Source organism: Diadema antillarum, unplaced genomic scaffold (genome assembly GCF_040938485.1).
Source record: "Diadema antillarum isolate AM-2024a unplaced genomic scaffold, OU_Dant_1.0 scf00000178, whole genome shotgun sequence".
NCBI lineage: Eukaryota > Metazoa > Echinodermata > Echinoidea > Diadematoida > Diadematidae > Diadema > Diadema antillarum.
The window spans coordinates 1131336-1152853 of NW_027271067.1; positions in this window are offsets into that span (position 1 = coordinate 1131336).

A 21518-nucleotide genomic window follows, 5' to 3' on the forward strand; every position below is an offset into this window, starting at 1 on the left:
GTGATGGGAGATAAAACGTAGACATCGAAAAAAGCCACAGGTGGGACGTACGCACGCATGGTCATGGCGCCTCGGCCAACACGCGGAAACCAAGTAGCTACCAACGTACCGCGTAGTTAATCTCCAACCCGCACAATTTGCTTTTACATTTCTGCCTTGTGTAAGCGCCTCCCATAAGCAACAGATAGCGACAAACCCGCTGAATATGGTCCGAGTATCAATTTTAGGAAATAAAGGGGTCACGCTGCAACGCACATCATGTAAAGGCGAGGTTTCATCGGTAATTGCGTCGGATAAGGAAAAAAAAAATCTTTCCGCAGTTAGGCGTTTCGCCAATAATGGAAGGTAAAATATTTCTTCTCCAAGTGTTCCACACAATGTTTCGATGCACGATGCTAAAATATGTTAACCACGAGATTGGAACATTTCCCGCGCTTTTCCATAGCAGATGGTAATGGGTTGTAAAGACACATTTCAGAATCCGCACAGCTAAATTTTACGCTACATCTTTGTTTCGTTTTCAAGTTTTGCGAATAGCGTGGACACAAGATTAACATTTTAGGCATGCTCGTCACAGACAAACACGAAACTATTTCGAGATATTAGCAAGCAAAAGGAATCGCAGTTGTGTAAATTTGACTGCACTTAAATGTGGTGAAACCATCAAGAATTCATCCGCAACCAGTGACTGCAGTAACACATGCCACAAGACCAGGTTGTGACGTCATGGAACTTTCTCACAGAAACTATACGCCAGTAGCTGGACATCCAGCCTAGCTAGCCAAACCATCCTTCTCTCAATTGTAAATTTAAATTCAGAAACGAAGCTCAACGCATTAAGCCCTTTTATTATTGTTGAGATGAATACATGGAATATCATTACTTAATACATTTGGCAAAACGAATTGGCATTTTGCACGCAGTCCATTCGAACAGGTTGAACTCGGAAAAATTAGGCAGTTAAATTTAGTTGAAAAAAAAAAGAAGTGTCCTCCTTACCTCTCCCACGAAGCCACCAGTGTCACGAGGTTTGCACTGCGGCGACCGCTTCTATGTAGAGCAAACAGCGGCAGATATTGCTACACCACACTAGTTTCCCTACCAGAAGGAAGGAAAAGTTCTACCGCCCACATATCCAGAAAAGAAAAAATCTCGTCAAATTCGCAGTCATTCCTTCGGGAGTGAAAGGCGTGAAGAGAGAACGCGGGTAAGTAGCGTAGTTGGCAGCTCTCCTACAAGCAAGATGAGAGAAGAAACCCAAGTGTACATGTGCACGAGTGGCACCGACACGGGGCTGAATAAAATGGCGGTGGCCCTTCTGGCGCCACGAAGCAAAGCTGCAGAGTTTGTGGAACGAGGCGAAACTCTTGAGGCCCGCGTACAAAGTCCGCTTTGGCAAGAATGACGCAGCTCAAACGACGTCGCGGCCTTAAATTTGCTCAGTCGGGCGCGGTGCGATCACCCATTTTTTTTCTCTCTTCTTTAATCGGAGCCCACTCAAGTGAGTACCTGAGATAAAAGACCATTGGGGATCGAAAAACATGGTGTGTAATGTACGTGTGTGTGTGTTGAACAAGCACTGAGCGCTATTCATATTCGATTCTCCAAACTATGGTTTCTCTCGCTATAGTTCGTGCTTGAAAGGGCGTGCACTCGACGATTTTTCGTTTTCTTATTCAAATGAGGACCGACGAGCAATTCGGTTGCTATTGTGCCCCAACTACCCATTCAGATATCTCGACGGTGGTCAGGGATTTGGTGCTGGGGAGTTCTCAACCCCCCTCCGTATTCATACACGAGGTACGACAATGGGACCTTGTGTATGCAGTGGTCCGCCGTCCAACCAATGATCGCTTTACACACCTTCGCCACCTAGCTATGCTCCATTCATAACCTCGTTTGAAAGTGAAATTGTTCCGAGGCCCTCTTTAATTACGTTGCCGAACGTCGTTTTAATCTGCTCTGCTGGTGACTAAATAGGCTGTGTGTGTGTTTGTGTGTGTGTGTGTGCGTATGTTTGTGTGTGTAAACTTAATTAGTAGATGTGTATGTCTGTGTCATTGTGTGTGTGTGTATGTGTATGAGAGTGGGTGTGCGTTAGCGTTTCTGTGTGTGTACTTATTTCTGGCTTCTGCTCTGCATGACAATAAGGATGCCCTTTAACACTTCTGGTAACCCATGGATACAACAAGCAAAGCCTAGGCGTGCAACATGGCCGAGACTGTGGTCAGTGGTGGCTAGCCTTTAGTCCACGGGAGACCCGCTTGATCATCGGCGTGGAGTCATGCCTATTTCACTTTCATTTTCGCGATAAAACAAGCGCTAAATTAATGTACTGTTAATATCAAGCGACTCGAGGTCGCTGCTGTAAAGTGGGTTTTAAGGTCGACATTTGCGCGTGAAAGCCAATCAACATTGGATTTTAATCAGGGTGATTTACAATAGAGCTCACCATGTACGAATAACACGTGCTATACTTTCCACAGTTCACGAATGCATGCAGCAGTTGAGGTAACATGCCCGCGACTGCATATCAAATTATATGGGAATATATTCTTTCCAAGCGACGATCGTTTCGCTGTCCCCCCCCCCCCCCCTCATGCCAGCCCCTCAGATTACGCGGGATGTAGATGTAGTGTCAGCGAAACTGTATCAGTGATTGTCCCATAAATTCCAATTCGTAATATCTTAATACCCAACAAATGTTTCCTTCGAGAAGCAAACTGAAGAGTTCACAGTAGGCGTTTTCACATCAGCCCGATAAAAATCCAAGCTCGAGATTTTTTTTTTCGCAGAAAATAGTCAGCAAAATACGCGCTATTTCGAAACATCGGGCTGATGTGAAAACGCCTAGTGTGTTTAAATCTATAGGTGTATTTCCCCTGAAGACTGAATTCTTCAGGGTACAAAATCCCCTTAACAAATATTTCAGGATTATGGAATCATTTTTTTTTCACGTCCAGGTTGTAAACTTAAGGTTGTCGGGAAACACCATTGTAATAAGGGTACTCATAAGAATTGAATGATAGTACTTGATTGCCCTATAATTGTACAATAATGCATTTACATTAGACTGGAGAAAACGACAGGATGCACCTGGCGAGAAATGTATATCATTGAATATTGTTCAGACCAGGTGTATGCATGTGGAAAAATAAAGGCATCTTTAAAAAATAAAGAAAGGTCCTATGCATCTCGTAACAGGGTGATTCTCCTACAAGGAGATAGAATAGTTCTTCCAGATTTCAAAGTCCGGTAAAAGTAGAATTCAAATTAGTAGCACAATGATATAGCTATACGAGCTAGGTATACAATTGAACACCACTTCACTTTCTGCTTCTCACAGGCCAGCGGACATCTCATTTTGCGCGAACAGCCCGCTGACTTTCGCGGGGAAACAGGTATTCATTATGACGAGCACTCACTGGCGTGACGCGGTCTCATTATCTTGCGAATCATTTTGCATCACCGAATTTGGACGAGAATTTTACCGCATGCTGTGTGCAAACATCCTGACGCAAGAAATTGGAACAACGTATATTAATATGCTAACCATCAACGGTGTCGTAATAACCAACTGGGTGTTCTTTATTTGAGTTCTCGATCACATTCCTCATTAATGTTTCGTGGAAACCCCCCCCCCTCACAAAACTATTCACAGAATACATTACAGTGCAACATTTTCCTGTTTTTCAAGCGGGACCCATTACAAATAGCCAGGCAGTTGTTGTGCAGATTCTAGCAAATTCTGACAAACTGTTCAATATAAGAGGACATCGGTAATGAAAAGATGAAGGCCCAAATGGGTTATTTTCTTCACTTGTCTCGTTGCGCATTTACCTTTGCACTCGTAGCTTTGTTCAAAACAGGTACGCTACATCTTAATATTGCCACACTGCAAATGTGTCGATGCTATTCTTGGCAAGCCTTTTGAGGAAGCTATGTCAAACGTTCAGACACGCAAAAATCAAGCAAAACATGACGACACCAGTCAAAATATCCGAAAGGACTGGCTGCAGAATAAAAAAATATATATTCCATGACCTTTGTATCCCCCATCCGAAAAAAAAAAAACTTGTGAAATTTCAGTATCAAAATATATCACTTCGACATTTCACTGTAAATAGTGACGATGATTCAGAAAATCTAAGAGCCCGGTAAATTAACTCTTTCACTTTCGTGGGGAACCTTTCAACATACAATATTCCTGTAGGATTTTACTGTTTGGTTTTGAGAGGGTTAGAATATAGCTCTACTTCAGTACAACGTGGTTTCCATCCAGACGAAGGTAACAGTCTTCATGGCGTCCGTAATGCCACATTTTATGCGCATTGTACCATGCATTCAAACAATGTTAAGAAATCATGAAAGATGCGGATTTTTAGGAGGCTCAGAATGTCCGACCATTTTTTTTTCATTTATTCATTCATCTATTGTCCCATCTCCAACAGAGTTTGTAAATACAGTTTTTTTCACATCAAGATAAAAGTACATAATTATAATCTACGTCAACATTACAAGATATGATAAATGAAATTTATGGATATACAAATGATATGGTGAAAATGAAAAGGCACTAAGAACATTCTGAATTTAAGAAAATGCAGGAGATGGAGAGGTATGCTGAAGAAGCAGTGAGTGTAGGGTGCATTCCCCCCAAACACAGTAAAACAATGACACATATTATATCATTGATCTTTTACACTGTGGTACATGAAACTAAATAATTTACAGATTTAATCACACGAACTACGAATAAAAACCGAACTAGCCCCAGACAAGCACTAAGACAAATCCAAACGAAGCTAATCATTTCTTGGCGGCACAATGTTAAGTCTTCTGCATGTTTCTACTGTAATGTTGAATTTCTTTCATAAATATCATGGGTTCGGTTTCAGGCACATTGGATTTTAATTATGGAATAACCGTCGCAATCGCGCCTAACAAGTTCGCCGAGATGCTATAGTTACCATCTAGCTGAGGAGTCATTTCCTCAAATATATTATTCCTAATAAGCCACTGTTAATCACACCTCTCGAAAGTGTCCAAAATTATACATAATAGAGAGAAAGAGGGAGAGAGGGAGAGAGAAGCAGTAGTGTGTAAATGGGACGACTTGACCCTTTAACATTTGCGTTATGATATCGCGGACTTTTTTTCTAATGGCGTACAGAAATTACAACTCGGTGAACTTATGACCTCAATAGGAGTGTGTGTTTTATTCTGCTTTTGTTTGCTCCTCTTCGCTCTGTTTGTCGAAAGCTATTTCTCTCCCCCCCCCCCCCACATTTTCAATTCATACCATAGTTTAGATCTGTCCCTCCGTGGATTCCTCCCAGTGTATAGTTCGCATGCTAGTGATATCCATGAAGTCATACTATGGTTGTGAATCCGTGCTAATATTCTTTTCATTGGCGGAATCTTTCTGAACCCCCCTTCTCTCTCTCTCTTTTTCTCCCTTCTCTCTTTCTTTGGCGAAGTATCTCTTTTTTCCTCTCTTTACTCTCCAACCCTCTCTCATTCCCTTCTTTTCACTCTTTTTCGAAGTGATAAAAATGGGGGTCACCTTGAGTGAATCAATAGATCCTCCTTTGAAAAGGCTTCCCTACGGCTTTTGTCCAAGCACTAGTCCCGGAATGTGACGCCAGGTTGCGGTAGCCTCGACTGTTGCAGGTTGCCACGAAAGAGCATGACTGTCTTCCTAAAGACACACCGGTAGCACGAATCCATGAGGGAAAAAAAAGAAGAGACAGGAGAAACATGATATCAAACATCACGATTTCAGAATGCACGTAAAATTAATTAGGTGGTGCAGAAGTTGGATCTCTCACAACAAGGTTAAAGTTTTAATAGAGCTTATGCTATAAATGTTGTATGCTGTACTATGAGGGCGTTCACGATGATCAAAATCGCACCTTCTCCCTGTCGTAAAGCGCAAACGCACACCTGCACATGATCATGATATACAACAAGCATAATTATACACGCGGGCACATGCACCTCAACAGGCAATACACGTGTAGACACTTAAAAAAGGACAACAATTGTACAATGCAACTATAGTCATCCACAACGATTTGAAAGATATTTTAGTCATTATTATCATGGAAGCGAAGGGAATACACACATGCGTGGTTCTCTGTGGAGCATACTAGTTCGAAACGCTGCAAGTATCGAGCGAACCGCCTGAAGGTGAAGGCAGTCGCGCGAGCAGTGCACGGTGCTGTGAACTATAGAAGCCACTTGTATCGCTTTATTTATATCATTTCTTCATAGCGGATGCAAATTTCGTCCTTGCCTGTTTAAGGCAAAGTAATCCCTAAAAAATAGACGTGAAATAGTCAGGTTTCCTTTTTCTTAATGTAGTGGTCAGGTATTGTCTTCAATCCCACAAAGAGTCCATGCTTTCAATATACATGATATGCATAGCGTTTTATTGTATTCTGTCCACGTGGATGTTGTTCCCTGTTAAAAAAAAACCAATGTTCTAGCAGATACCATGCATTTTATTTTCCTCGTCAGACAGGTTGGGCAAACTTTTGATGGACAAGGGAGGTTTCATTTGTGACACTTGTTAAGGAGGTCATGTATTATAAACGTTGAATTCCACTTATCACGACAAAGGTGATAAATACAATAACAACAACGGGCATGCACCGTTCACATGAATTTGCATAAAAGCCGGAAAACATTCTTGAATGTCTATGCCATTAACGATCTGGTGTCAGTTCGAGCTTCAAACCAGCCTGTAGCTCCGATTGTACCAAAGTAATAAATTCCCCATTACATCATGAAGATTATAGTCAAAGGCAAGGACGACTCCATAGCAGTTTAAATGTGGTTTAGACGAACACAAGGTATTCTGATCGCATCGTGACTGGTATCTGGTTCAACCCATCAAAGACCCTGGGAAATTTGCAACAAGAATAAAAATGAAAAGAAAGAAAGAAAGAAAGAAAGAAAGAAAGAAAGAAAGAAAGAAAGAAAGAAAGAAACTTTTCTTTTCCCTTTTCTTCTTCTTCTATTTCGTCTTTTCTTCCGTAAAAGCACATCCTTCTCAAGTTGAAGGTCAACGCACTGCAGAGTAGTGTATACATGTCGTCATCGTGGCATTTTAGCAGACTTTCAAGATTACTCAGAAATCACTATCCATGTGAACTTATAAGGTGTGTCATATGCAGTAATAGTGGTACAGTATATTATAGTATTGTGAATTGCTGCTCAACGTTGTTGGTAGTATGACTGCATGCATGCTAGATGGATAGGGCTTCCCTCAATGCTTATAAAGACATCGAGTGACTGGAAATTATCATCTTGTCATCATTACTATGGCATCTTTGAGTTTCACAGTATATCAATATCGTGTTAGAGAAATATGAGTTGGATCTGGATACATTCATTGAATCTGCACAAATCAGAAAGATTTTTTATAAGAAAAATGGTCAATTTGAAAAAGAAACAGGAACTCTGATCGTTTAAAATGGGATGGAATTTAAGAATCAATTACGGACGTGTCAATCAAGTGGCTTTTGACAATTTTGCAACCGAAACAAAGAATTTCTGTTTAGGCCTACATGTTGTATGAACAACAAAGAGCTCAAATGATAATAAAAAATAATAATTTTAACTCTACAAAAAAAAAAAAATACTACCAATGTAGAGTTGGCATTACAATGAAATGATACATCAAACCACAGCCGTGTGGTTTCTGGCAGTTGATGGTTTAACCCTTGTTGCGCCAACTGGTCAAAATGTGCGCAAATGTCACACACAGAAACCCATGGACAGAAAATAAACGTGGCAGACAAAGAGTTAATAGAGAATAATTATGGTTCAAATACGACAGTTTTGTGCTTTAGAAATCATCTGCTGATGGTCAAACTGATTATTGAGATGTGCTCAGATTTATGAACGTTTTCTTGCAGATCCGAGTTACGAGTTATTCGATTCATCCGTTCCTATATTCATATTAAACAAAATTGAATATCAATGATCTAACTGGCATGTGCATTGAATCAGGCAGGTGCTGTCATGGCTGTAGGGCGACGGTCGGTCAGGATATCTAATGCAAAGGAATGATTATTGTGTTTACTAAACTATTTATCATACCCTGTGGTTTGCAATTTTACCTACCTTTATATTGCAGTGGTGAGGAAAGACCGATCTTTCATAAAATATACACTTCAGGTTAACGTGTCTATATATGTATATCTTTCATATATACACTTCACGTTGGCATGCCTTGACTGCCTTCAGGTGTGCTTGAGTTATAAGTACATGTAGATTTATGCATGTTTTAAGCCAAATACCTAAAGGGGCGAATTTTACATTGAATATGCATCTGTGCATCTGTCGGCTGTTATTCGTTGTATTCATGGCTGTCTTCGATTTAGCGGGCTTCCGGACGAGAGTGTTAAACAAGTGTTTGCGTTTTCTTGTGCGCTTGTTGGGTTTATCCGGTGAAGTTGGAAAGGATGCATAATGTAAATTGGTAGTATGTACTGGGAACCATTTGAAGTTTTCTCTGTTGGGCGTGGTAGTTCGTTCCCGTGGTTACGAGCGTAGCTTACCATGATAACAACGGAATGCACAGATTAGCTAATAAAGAAACACCAAAAACACCACGAAGAAGAAGAAAATGAAAAGGAAGAAGAAGAAGAAGAAGAAGAAGAAAAAAAAAACCAAACGCCGTGTGCAATGCTAGGGGTGCAATGACACTATGCGGTAAACGCGACATACAATTTGCAAGGTTTATCGCTTGCGACTTTCTTCATGTGTAACCGGACGAGGTTGTATTGATCAGCGGTATTAGAATAGGACAATTACACCTTTGTAAAGGTTTACTACACAAATGTCCCATCCAGCCCCCCCCCCTCTTTCAGTAGCGCCCACTTCTAAAGTGCAACGCCCTTGATAAATAAATGTTCGTGCCCAACCGACGTTCACCTTGCAATGCGCTCGATTTCTGCATATAATGATTCCCATCAGTCAAAAAATCATTACAAGGGATTTTCTTGAGTGTTTTAAAATCTTACAAAATGATTTTGGGAGGCTTCGCTGGCATGCTCGGTGAACATCTTACGCGGTCTGAATTCTATAAGCATCAAAGTAGAAGAGGAAATAGGACGCGGATAAAGGCGGGTTTATTAACACATTAAAATTCTCTACATTATTATCATCCCTCATGGTAAAAAAATTGTTCCAGACCTGTCGATTATAGAATGCTTAGCGGAGGCGTGCCCGACTTGGCAACTCTTGCTGTTTGAAAGCCGGATTTTAAGAATTGAAATCTACATGTATATTCAGAAGGAACAGGTGGTCGTTGCTTCTTCCTGGCGAGAAAATGTCCCTCAAATTCAAGGACATGATAGCCAATCGGCCTTTGACGCCATTGCAAAGCAAACTGAAGGCCTATTTTCCAGTCTCAATTACTGGTGCTATATATATCAATGTTTTCAAAACTCAGTGCATGTGTTACGAGTTTCCCCTGAGGCTGCGTTCACATGGAAGTATACTATTCGGGTATTCGGGCTCGTTTTTCGAGGGCACGCGAATAGCTTGAATCGAACGATAGGATTTCCTCACACCGGTTCACATAGGAGGGCACTATTCGAAAGTACCGAATAGCTGCGAAAAGTATAGCAAAGTGGGAATCGAACTTGTTCGATTTTCTTGCAGCGTATACCGTCTCTCGTTTATGAAATAATGACACTTTTGGTCTGGATTTGCCCTTTAGCAAAAATAAGCATGTAGACTGACATTCTGATGCAGTTTAGAAATTGTTAATAAGATTTGCTGGGATGTAGGAGGAAGAAGTCCTCACTGCATGGGATGGTGAGTTGACGGTGCGGGTGATGGTGTATTCGGTGCTCGAATAGCGAATACCGAACACCGAATACCGAATACCGAATACCGAATACTTCTATGTGAACGCAGCCTGAGGTGTCGTTGAATTTGGCTCCTCAAATGGTTGAATCATAAGTGGCATTTGGTGGTTCTTCTGAGTTGCCTGGTTCAAATAGTTCTCACTGATTGGTATTTTATTCATGAACTCTTTTATATCCAGAAATTCCACCTGCCTGTAGATAAAGAAAGGCTATTCGACAAGGTTGGGCATGTATACTCACCATGCATCCAACGGCCAAGACACTAACGTATCCGACATGGTATAGCCACGTGCCTATTCTGCTTTTGGAGAGAGGTCTTTGACTCGTCTGCATTTGTTGTTGTTGTTGTTGTCGTTGTTGTTGTTGTTGTTGTTTTTTTTTTTTTGGGGGGGGGGGGTGGGTCATGATATGAAACTAAGATGGACATTAGATATTCTCCTTGCAGCCGCGATTCATGGCATACAATAAACCAGTTCTGTAATGTATTCAGAGTTCACAAAAAGTAGCCATTAACAACCACAAAGCTGGCCGAGGAGGCTTGCCCTACCTGGCAACAACTGAGTGACTGCTGAACTTAATGGGAGGGAGTATGGGGTGAATGACTTGCTTTGTTACTAGGCTGTAAGAAAAGAAACATCCATGAATTACAATACACTGCAGAAAAAGTCTATTCATGTTTGATCCACTCTGTCATCCGGCTTCTGCCTACACCGATATGATCATGCACTTTGCGCACCTGTTGTAACGTACATTCTTACCTAATGTAATCCGTTTGTCTGTAAACTGTTATATCACTCGTTTGGATGTTTAGTCGTTGTCGACAAGATCAATGTGATGAAAGATAAAGGGGTTGCCATGACAACAATAAAATATTTTTAAAGTTGAGAAGTATTCTCAGTGTATGGATTTCCTCTTTCGAGCAATGACCAATTCTGCCAGTGATTTCTGTGAAACAGTCTGCTGACATTTTGCTAATTTGATTTTATGTGGTGTGTGGGTCTACACTAACACTGAAAAGTCCTATATTTCAGGCCAAAATCAGCACCTGTTACAGGAATCGTGGATTCTTTTCTGTCACATGGCCATGCCAAGCAACAATTCTTACCCACACGAGGAACAAATAATCGTCGTCTTATGGGTATACTGCAAATACACGCAACGAACAACAAATATCCTAAACTCACTGGCCAGGAACGCGGGGGTTCATTGTTTGGCTCGTGACGTCATTCTTTTGAGGATTCTTCTTGTTACTAACAATAGAAGTTCGTTTTCATTCTTTTTCTTTCTTTCTTTCTCTCTCTTTCTCACTCTTCTGCCCTCTGATTTCTCTCCCCCCCTCTCTCCCTCTCTCTCCACCCCCGTACAAAAGACTCCGAATGGTGCATCTTCCCAGTAGGGGAACAATAAAGTCCAATGACAAAAAGTTAATATTGACAATGGAAACCTAAAATGTTGCCTTCGAAATGTGCCTGATGAACGGGTTTCACTCATGTGTGTATAGCAACGCTGTATAAAAAAAAAATAGAGAAAAGGCATTTGGATTTGGTTTCTGGGGAGTTAGATTGAATCTATTTATACCGTTTCATAGATTGGTAGAATATCAAGGTTGCTGTTGTTGTTTTTTTATTCAAAGCTCTATAAGGATTAAAGTGCGAATGTAAAATAAGTCCTGACTTCATTGACCGTGAAATGTGTTTTCATGGCAGGCGTTTGAAGAGCAGACGTGCGCGTGTGCATAGCTCTGTGGCGCCCATATTTGAAGTCCCCCAGCTGACTAACAGCATGTGATAATCTGTATGAAGAAATGTTAATATTCAAAAGTATCAAAACAATAATGATCGTTATTGTAATTATTGTGTGATTGATTGATTGATTGATTGATTGGTCGAATCACTGGCGATGCAGGAACGTGCGCATGAGTATCAGAGAGTGACGGTAAAGTAATAAAAGTACATGTATTATGTATAAGAACATTAATGAGTCCACTAGTTTCATGTAGAGTCTTTACGACTCCTAGAAAGATGCCTTTGGAACGGAGGTTGTTTCTCATATAGCGAGGAGGCTCGCCGGAGTCTTTATCCATCATAGCAACAACTATATGTGCATTCAAGAGACTTTCAAATATTAAACTGTTTTCAGTAGAACCATCCAAACGGAGTGGCTTGTTAGCAAACATAAAGCTAAAATATCTGTGAAACTAAATACATTAACAAACCGGCCTATAGTTGGGGCGACGATATTACTATTCAAAATATGTATATCAAACATTTTACCCTTCCTAAATCCACGGTATATGACTCCTTTCTACCAAAATAACACATCGTATTAACAACATCCATGGTATATTGACGAGATCATGATTATATCCAGTTGAAGTTGATCGTCGGGCATATCGCAACTTCAACATTATTGCCTGAAATGCGTCTTTGGGAATTGATGTTATTACTATGTGTAGTTTCTGTCCCCGCCAAGTTTTTCGTATACATCTGTCGTGCTCTTTGGGAAAAGACTTCTCCTCTTCAATTCTTTTTCTTTTCCCGACGGTATCTCACCCAGGTGAAAGGTCTCATGAATTTCTCCGTCAAGCGATCAATGAAGTACATCGTCTTAAAGCCATCTTATCAGATCGATAACGTCCTTACTTCCATTCCGATGGGCTAACTGCGGATCGACGTGGGTTGTGAGGATGACGACGAATGGGAAATTTGAAAGGGAAATCGAATCGAGTTGGATAATTATGGATATTGTTATAGAGCTGATTAAGATTGATTTCGAACACTCCGTCTCACTTTCATTTCTCTCATATAATATACACGCACACATACAGACTGACAAACCATCTCGTTTTCTCCTCATTTCTTTGACTTCCCAATAATTCACCCCAACAGAGATTTATCTGACCTACCAATTCGAACATACTCGTGTGTATGTATGTATGTATGTACGTACACTGCATTATGTACGTGTGCATCTAAAATGAATGTTTGAATGTAAATTCATATCATATATTTTAATGTATTCATGTATCTATTGTCTATGTACAGTACCCATCCCGTCTCTTTGACATCATTGTCCTAGTATACACTACACTGACGAAGGCCCGAGGCGGGTTGAAAATTTTGTGAATAAAAACCTTCTTGTTGGATCTACAGATGACGTATTTGAGACTCATTCTTCTAACATTCGAAGTCAAACACGTGGAAAGTTCCAAGATGAACATATATATATATATATATATATGTATACAAGTATATATATATATATATATATATATATATATATATATATATATATATATATATATATTGTATACATATATATATATATATATATATATATATATATATATATATATATATATATATATATATATATGTATATATGTGCGCGCTCGTCTCTTGTGGCTCCATGTTTAGATTATTATGCTAAACGGTTCCATGCCTGGTATTTGCTCCTGCGACAATAATTGCTCCCATGAAATAGCTGTACGCTATAGTTAAGCCAATCAAAAATTATACTAACAAACAATCATAACCCACACCCTATAAATCCTGATCCTCACACCCAACTTCACCCAAAGCCCTATCACAACCCTAACCCTAAGTCCTTTGAGAAAATATAGGACCGGAATAATAACATTGTCGGATAGTAGGAGCAAAATGTCGTGTCACCGTCTACAGAGATGTTGCTTCTGCTCTGTAACGTTCGATATCCGATGTTTCCTCGTCTGAGAAGTCAAGAGACTCGTTTCGACCTTCGTGATAGCGCTCATACAAAGATCACAACGCATCGTCCCTCAATCTGAAAACTCAAACCCGAGATGAAGGTACCAGCCGAAATATTGTTAATCCCAAAGCTACAGATATGAAACACAGACAACTACTCCGAATTTCAATAATAAAAACATTATACGGGTGTGTTGCCATCGCCGTTAAATACAGAGCTTAGCCCCATTTGTCCTGATTGCTTATCATATCTTTCGCGATTCGCGATTCAATTTCTGGAACTCACTTGGCAATATCAGGATAAGACGGAGGTGAGGTTGTGGAAAGACCGATACAAAAAAACACATGCTTCCAAAGTCCGCATAAACAACATGTAGAGTAGGCCTATTTGTCACGAAGGGAATATGTCATTTCTTGTTGGCGTGTAATATCTCTTGCCTATCCCCCATCCCATTCTATTTTCCCCATTTTGCTTGTCTGTGCTCCTCATTCTTAGTCTTCCTCAAGGTTTTTTTTTTAAAATTATGTTTTATAAGAATAATCATAAAGAATCACATTATTTACATATTTTTTTGCGTGATTAAAATAACAAAGTCACAGAACATAAAAAGGGGAGTTAGCGGAGGAAAAAGGTTTATCAGCGTATGTGTTTTGAGTATCATCCGTCAGCTGGCCTATATTCAGATATTGCTCCTCCTGATTTAAGCAATTGAACGCGTTAGAGGAGGTGTTAGATTTTGACTTCAGTCGTATCAATCGGACTGGCACCAGTGCATCGAAGGAGCCTCCCAAGCAAACAACACGTGTTTTCTTTACCGGTACATCACCTTTTTGAAGTCTCCCTATTTAAGTTGGCAATGTAGGGGTTGTTTTACCTTCTATATAGAATTCATCGTCCAGTTGTTTTTACCGATTAGAACTTCAGAGGGATGTAAGTCATTCGAGAAAATACACTTTGGTGTTGCACTTGGCTATACAATACACTCACTTTAACCTTGGCAAATTTGGCTCAGTCTGGTCAAATGTTTGAGACATTGTTTCCCTTTAACACATTGTCTCCACTGAATTGACAGTGTGCCAACGAAATCTCGCCACAGCGATCCTGAAATTCAAAGACTGTTAAAGACACAGACTGGCTCACAATCTCCCCTCTTTGTCTGAGCGATTATCAAGGCTGCATCAGAAAAGCATTTACTTAAGAAGTCTTCAACCCAACGCCAGTGGTCAACTAGTGACGGACAAGATAGCAGGTTGTTCTATAGTTTTTCTTTTCTTGCTTTCTTTTGTGATTCCACAAGATGCTTAGTCAAAGGATTATGGTTGAAGAGTTAAGAAGGACTCTTCATGTGTATGTGTGTGTAAAAGGAGGGGGAGGGAGGGATAGGAGGTGGGGCGGTGAGAAAGAGGGAGTTTCTCGACACTCCACAACTGGTGTATTGGAGTATGTATAGGAACCTTAATTGATCCCCCTCCGAGAGGTAAACACACAATCCTATTCTCTAAGCGGGCTTCCATGTACGCGTAACTATAGCAACAGTCAGGCAGCGCCCACCTCGGCGTGCTGTGAATAAGCTTGACTTTTAAATATACGTTGGACTTACACGAAAGGGATGTGATGGCACAACGGGAAAGTATCACGTTTGTTTTCCACTGATGCTTTTATCCGTTTTTTTTTTCTTTTTTGATATTAAATTTCTTATGCGTCGTTCAAATTCTAGTGTCATTAGATAAGATAGCAGATAATATCACAGATTTCCCCCGAATAATTGGTTTACAGTGTGGACCATAATATTACGCGCATCTGGTTCCATTAACATTTACGCTCTAGGCCTATCCTTATGACATGCTTGTCATGATAATGTCCAGCAGTAACGATAAAAATTTGGATCGTTAAATTATCTCTAATGACAAAAACATATAGAATTATGGCATAGAGAAGGTAAACATTATACTGATAAATATCTATCAACAATATAATGAATCAACTGTATGTTACGTTCGCCCATAAAATGTCACGCTGAAAATAATTCATCATTATTGAAATAAACACAAACGTCATTATTCCAAAGCCGATTAAAGTAAGTACACCTGTTTGTCTTTTTGTCTATTCACTATCTGACTAACGGACACCACAAATGACCTTTAGCCTACATACCCAATAAACGTGGCGAGCCGTAGACACATCGATGATAATAATTATGATGCACCTTCAGTTATGGCGATTATCTACATTGCCATCATAATGACAACCACCGGTTTGTCTAAATTGTATATATGACGTTCTAAAATTACGACTTATTAACGCGAGTTATTTCCGTTTGGCTCATGCGTTGTCTGTCAAGCTAGGGCAATGTCAACTGAAGTGTGCTTTCGTTATTTCGAATTACGTAGGTTGTGAAGAAAGGGAAGTCCCTCGTGTTTTATTCTTTTTCTATAATACCGTAACTGATCTAAATGCAGGTTGACTGCAAAAAACAAACAAACAAACAAACAAACAAACAACAAAAAACAACAAAAAACAACAAAACCCCAAACAAACCACAAAACAAAACAACAACACATCAAACAGTCACATTCATGTAAATGGGGTTATTATTATCATGATGATCATGATTTAAACTGGATTGTGTTACTCAAAGTAGCTAAAGTAATAGGCTGTGATTTTGGGAAACGTTTCCTATAAGGCATATCAGGACAAGATTATTCAGAATGGTTTCAGTCGAGTTACTAGGCAATAATTATGCTACACCTTACAATAATGTGAGTAGCACAGTCGTAATTATTATAACAATGTGCTATTGATAATGTGAAAAGGCACAGAAGAATACTGATTCTTTACATCCTTCACTCAATGTTGGTTGTGATGATGAGTGGGGCTTGACTCGAATAAAAAAAAAAAATAGAATAAAATCAACTCTCTTATCTTCAGTTTTTGATTTGCGCCCGGATACATCAATCGGGGACGTGTCATTCACAACTGCATCTGATTTTGCACCCCCCACCCCCCTTGAGAGCTAGCGTCGGGCGGGAATCGCCCCTTGACAATCACCAATCAAAGAAGACATCATTAATCACATGCTTCAACGCGTTCCCTCTCATTGGCTAGTCTTTCTAATGAGCTTCACCCATGACAACAAGAGAGAAAGACCCAAAGCAATTGGGTTGCACTTGACTAATTACGTAACTGGTCATCCCAAATGCTAATCAGAGATGAATACCAAACATAATTAGTGGCGCAATTGTTTGTCTAGCCGCATGAGGGGAAAAATGATAAAACCCCACCTTGCAGAGTCACTGAATATTTGTTAGATCCGTCATGTCGTGCCAATACGGATGAAAGGGGAAGGAACATGGGGGGGGGGGGGCTAGGGGAACCAGAGAGTTGATTAAAGTGGCAATGTTTTCATTTTGGCACTTAAGCAGTTTCAGAAGTATCAATCAATGTAATGTAAATGATAATTCAACTCATTTGTGTCCTTGTTACATTTCTATGAGAAAATGAGAAACATCATAGTATGAGGAAGCGACATTATGATCATTCTTATAATGATAATGATGATTGTAAGTGATAATTCTCATTGTTTCCATGTTACATTTCCACGAGAAATATCATCATGATATGCATGGGAGGGGACGTATTTTTACGAATCTCCTCAGTGATTTAAATTTAATTTCTCTCGAGGACCGGTGAGAAGCACATTACGTGCCCATAGGTACAAGATCCTTCATGACCATCTGGATATACAGCACAGCAACATAAATACTCAGACACAAGTTTACAAGAGAAAGAAAAGAACACACAAATCAGTTTGTAATATACCAGAGATCAAACTTCATCCGATGTCTATAAGTTTTCGTTATCCCACGCACTGTCAACTAAAGTAACAACTTGGCTTCATCTATTGTTTCTCAAAACGACCCCCTGAGTTTAAATAATATGTCCTCTTTGAGGACCCTTGTAATTCCTTTTCATCCCTCTACTGAAGTCCAAACCCTCTTTGCTTTTTGATTTTTTAAACAATGCTAACAAGAATTTCTTCAAAGGGAGTAAATCTGAAATTTGTGCCCTAACTTAGAAGAGTGCTACCTTAATTGCTCTTTTATTGACTCGAGTTCATGACAGGCTTATTTTAACTGTGTAACAATACGCATTTATTAAGTGAGCCTATTTAGCTTTCAGCAGCAAAACTCCAAGGATTATACGTATAAATATGATATGCACTCTAGATTATGTTACCAGGCTTAAACACACACGCACAGACAGACAGACACATTCACACACAAACACACACGCACTCACACATAAATAATAAAAATCATGATTTGTCTGTGCGTGATTTCAAGATCAAGTTTTGATTTGATATAATCGACTGATTCACTCGATTGTAGCAGTTTATCTTTCAGCCGTTGACCAACCTTTCACAACGGACGTCCACGGAAGTAGTTTAAATTAAAATGAAAAAAAAAAATCATAATAAAAGACCTCAAAAGTCGGGGAAATGGGACTCTCGTTGAGTCTTCATATGTTGCACTGAAAGTTCGAATGATCTGATAGGTGGATGTGCATGATGTGAATAAAACGGTTAAGGAATTGAGACGATGCCATAACAATTATCCACGTGTGCATACGTTGCACTCAATTAATTTTCATAAATATTTCCCCAAAGTTCGACGTGATAGATACGGAGAGCAATAGATCCAACAGGTGGTTGACACACGAAGTGCGGAACGTGAAAAAAAAAAGATATGAAGGAGTGAGGTGGGGCAATGAAAGTTATAGTGTCGAGTATTATGTCTACTTTTGCTTGAAGAGGCAACGTGAGATAGAAATATAAATAGATACGTGCCATTTAAAACCCTTTCGTATACACATTTGGGTGATGTTGGTTTTAATTGAACAATAATCAGGACTTTAAGATGAGAAAAACTCATCTACCAGAGATCATCAAGTCGTCAATCTTGATAGATGATGAAAGTTCTTTCGTTACTCACACCAAGGAGGTATGAGAGACCTCCTTGCTCACACTTTGCAATGAAAACATCTCAATGGAAGAATTTCATGAATTTGAATTACTAACACTTGTCATTCACCTAGATTGTATATTTATTTATCTTTTTTTTTGTCGTAAAGCTTATTCGGGTTAACCACACAACTGCAGCGATTCAATTCTGGGTTGATTCTAGAAAGTCTCTGGGAGTTTAATTATCCATTCTTATTGTAAAGAAAGCATCTTAAGAAGAAGACCGAATGAATATTTCGTTTTTGTTGGTTTTGTTTTATTTTTGTTTTTCCTTGGGATTTAGGTCCCAAGCATCCATGAATTTGAATACATTAACTAATCTGGCCGGTCAAGTGGATAAGACGAAGCTACGAACGAGCAAGTAGGTATCACATACCTTCTTGGAACGAGTAGCAGTAAATAAAAGCATACCAGAGATACTGTGAGCAATACACATTATCATAATAATAATAATGGAGAGAGGAAAACTACAGATGTGGGGGGAAAAAGGTGATGAGGGCTGGTATGCCCAAGTGATTACTTCTCCGTGCGTTTGTCTTCATTACGTAATGATTTCAAGCATCGAGGTCTGCAAACAGGAGTTGTTCTTAATTAGAATATGAAAGAAACAGGGACAGAAAGAGAGAGAGAGAGAGAGAGAGTTTGGAGTCGATGGGAAGACGAAGATGATGTTTGCCGAAATGATTTACATCATCGCATGGGGCCGACTTATGGCGGCAGATAGAACCCATACCCTTCTGCTGGCTGATGGCATAGAGTCTTATCGTCGCTAAGCGAGAGCGTCTAAAATGAAATTAATTTGATACGAAATGATAATGAGTGCCGGGTGAATAATGCTGTTATATAGAGCGCATAAAGGCACTTATTTCTTTAAGTCGATCTGTTTTTGTTTTCAGTTGCCATTATTTTTCTTCGCGACTTCCCAATGATTTTGTGAAGATGATACACGGTCTATAGCTTGAATGAATCCAGTATTTTTGAAAACAACTGTATAACACTAGCTCAAAATTTCACGGGAATCACATATGATAGGTTTGTGTTTGGCTTTAAAAAGTGCATTAGAGTTGATTTATTTTTTGGTCCCTAAGTATACATCGTCATACGTGGGGGTAATGAACATAATCAATACCCAATGAGTAGGAGATAACTATAACCCTTTGTAACGTGTTGCCTTCAATGTGACCGTCTATTAGTGATTCTTTGTAAAAATTGACGGTTATATGCCCACGGTGATTTATAATAGTTCAAATGACTTTGAGAGTAATTCCATAACTTTGATGACGATAACAACAGGGTTGATGAAAACCATGACTACAGTGCTGTCGACACTGTAGCAAAAGTGTATCATTCGCATCACTTTTGCGTCCTCGTCAACTCAAGATCTTTCAGCGTTTATCATTTCATTTGTAGATCATGTCCAGCATGTACGAAACAATTGGGGTCGACGTAGATGGAGCCCTTTACATTGAGATTACAGAGGCTCTCGACCCATGACCCACTGACCAATACACTACCCCTGCCCAACACTGATCTCTTACGTAAAAATGTCTTGATACTTGTCCTACAAAACGAGCTGCAGATCGCATTCAGCACCCAAATAACACAAATAAAATATTACAATCACCACTCTGCGATGTTTGAGTTAGCCCCTATCCTATTTTGGAGACTTCCAGGCATTCAGAATTACACAAATTCAGCTATTTTCAAGTACATTGTACTTGTACTGCCTATTTTCAAGTCATGCCTAAACTGACGAACGCAGCGGTGAGCCACTACCAGTGGTCCCGGTAAAATCACACCAACAGAGGGCGACATTTTTCTATGAGAGCGGAGATTTGCAAGTGTCGTAACGGCTAATGTTGACGAAGATAGACCTATTAGGAATCATCTAAACTGTGGCAGCTATAATTGGAAGATGGGCGAAGCCTTAGATGAAAACAAATTGTTCCTTAACAAGCAAGCAAACAGCAATTCAACAAGCACAAATCGAAGGAAACCTTCGAATTTGGCATCGAAACGATCAAGACACAAACAACATTCTGTGTCAGATCTTACGTCACAAATGTTACTTGACCGGGTAGACTAGAGGGCAAAATCATACTTGACAAAGATAGGGTGAATGAAAACTCCAATGATGCATCTCCAATCGAATCGACGATACAGATGGATACATCTTGTGGAAGAAGGAACTACAGCAAGAGCCAAAGAGGGATGAAGACTTTTTTCTCAACTGAAGCGTAACTTTTTTTTTTCGCCAGTATGCACGCATCACTAAATTATCCTTTGCAAAGTCGAATATACGTTTAAGATACAATTCCTGATTTATTCTGTGCTATGTTTTGTTTGAAAAAATATATGAATTGATCAGAATTGAATTGAACTGAATTGAAAAGACAACAGTGATAGCGGCCGCGATCTAGTGCATCAAGATTCCATTGAGGACCTTAAAGGAGAATTCCAGGCCAATTTAAAGTAAGTCTGATAAGAAAAAGTAAAATCTAAGGAATACGAAAGTGCAAATTTGATCAAAACCTGATGAATTTGAGTTATGAAATTGTTAAGTTTCGCTGATTTTTGTAATATAGAATGATCTTGTATGGTAAAGTTTTGATGTGAATATGCAAATTAATGAACTGACGAAGTCATAACCCCCAAAATTCCATCATGCACAAAATACAAAAATACGAAAATTCAATTTTCTGTTATTAAAGTTTATAACATGATATTGTTCTAGGTTGAATTGAGTACCAAATAAAACAATTTAAAGTAAGTCCAACATCAGATAAATCCACACTGTCATTTCCAGTGATACCTCACTTGAAACATAATAAGGAATATTCATGAAGTTGTGATCAAGAATATGCCACACATTTCTCTGTTTTTCT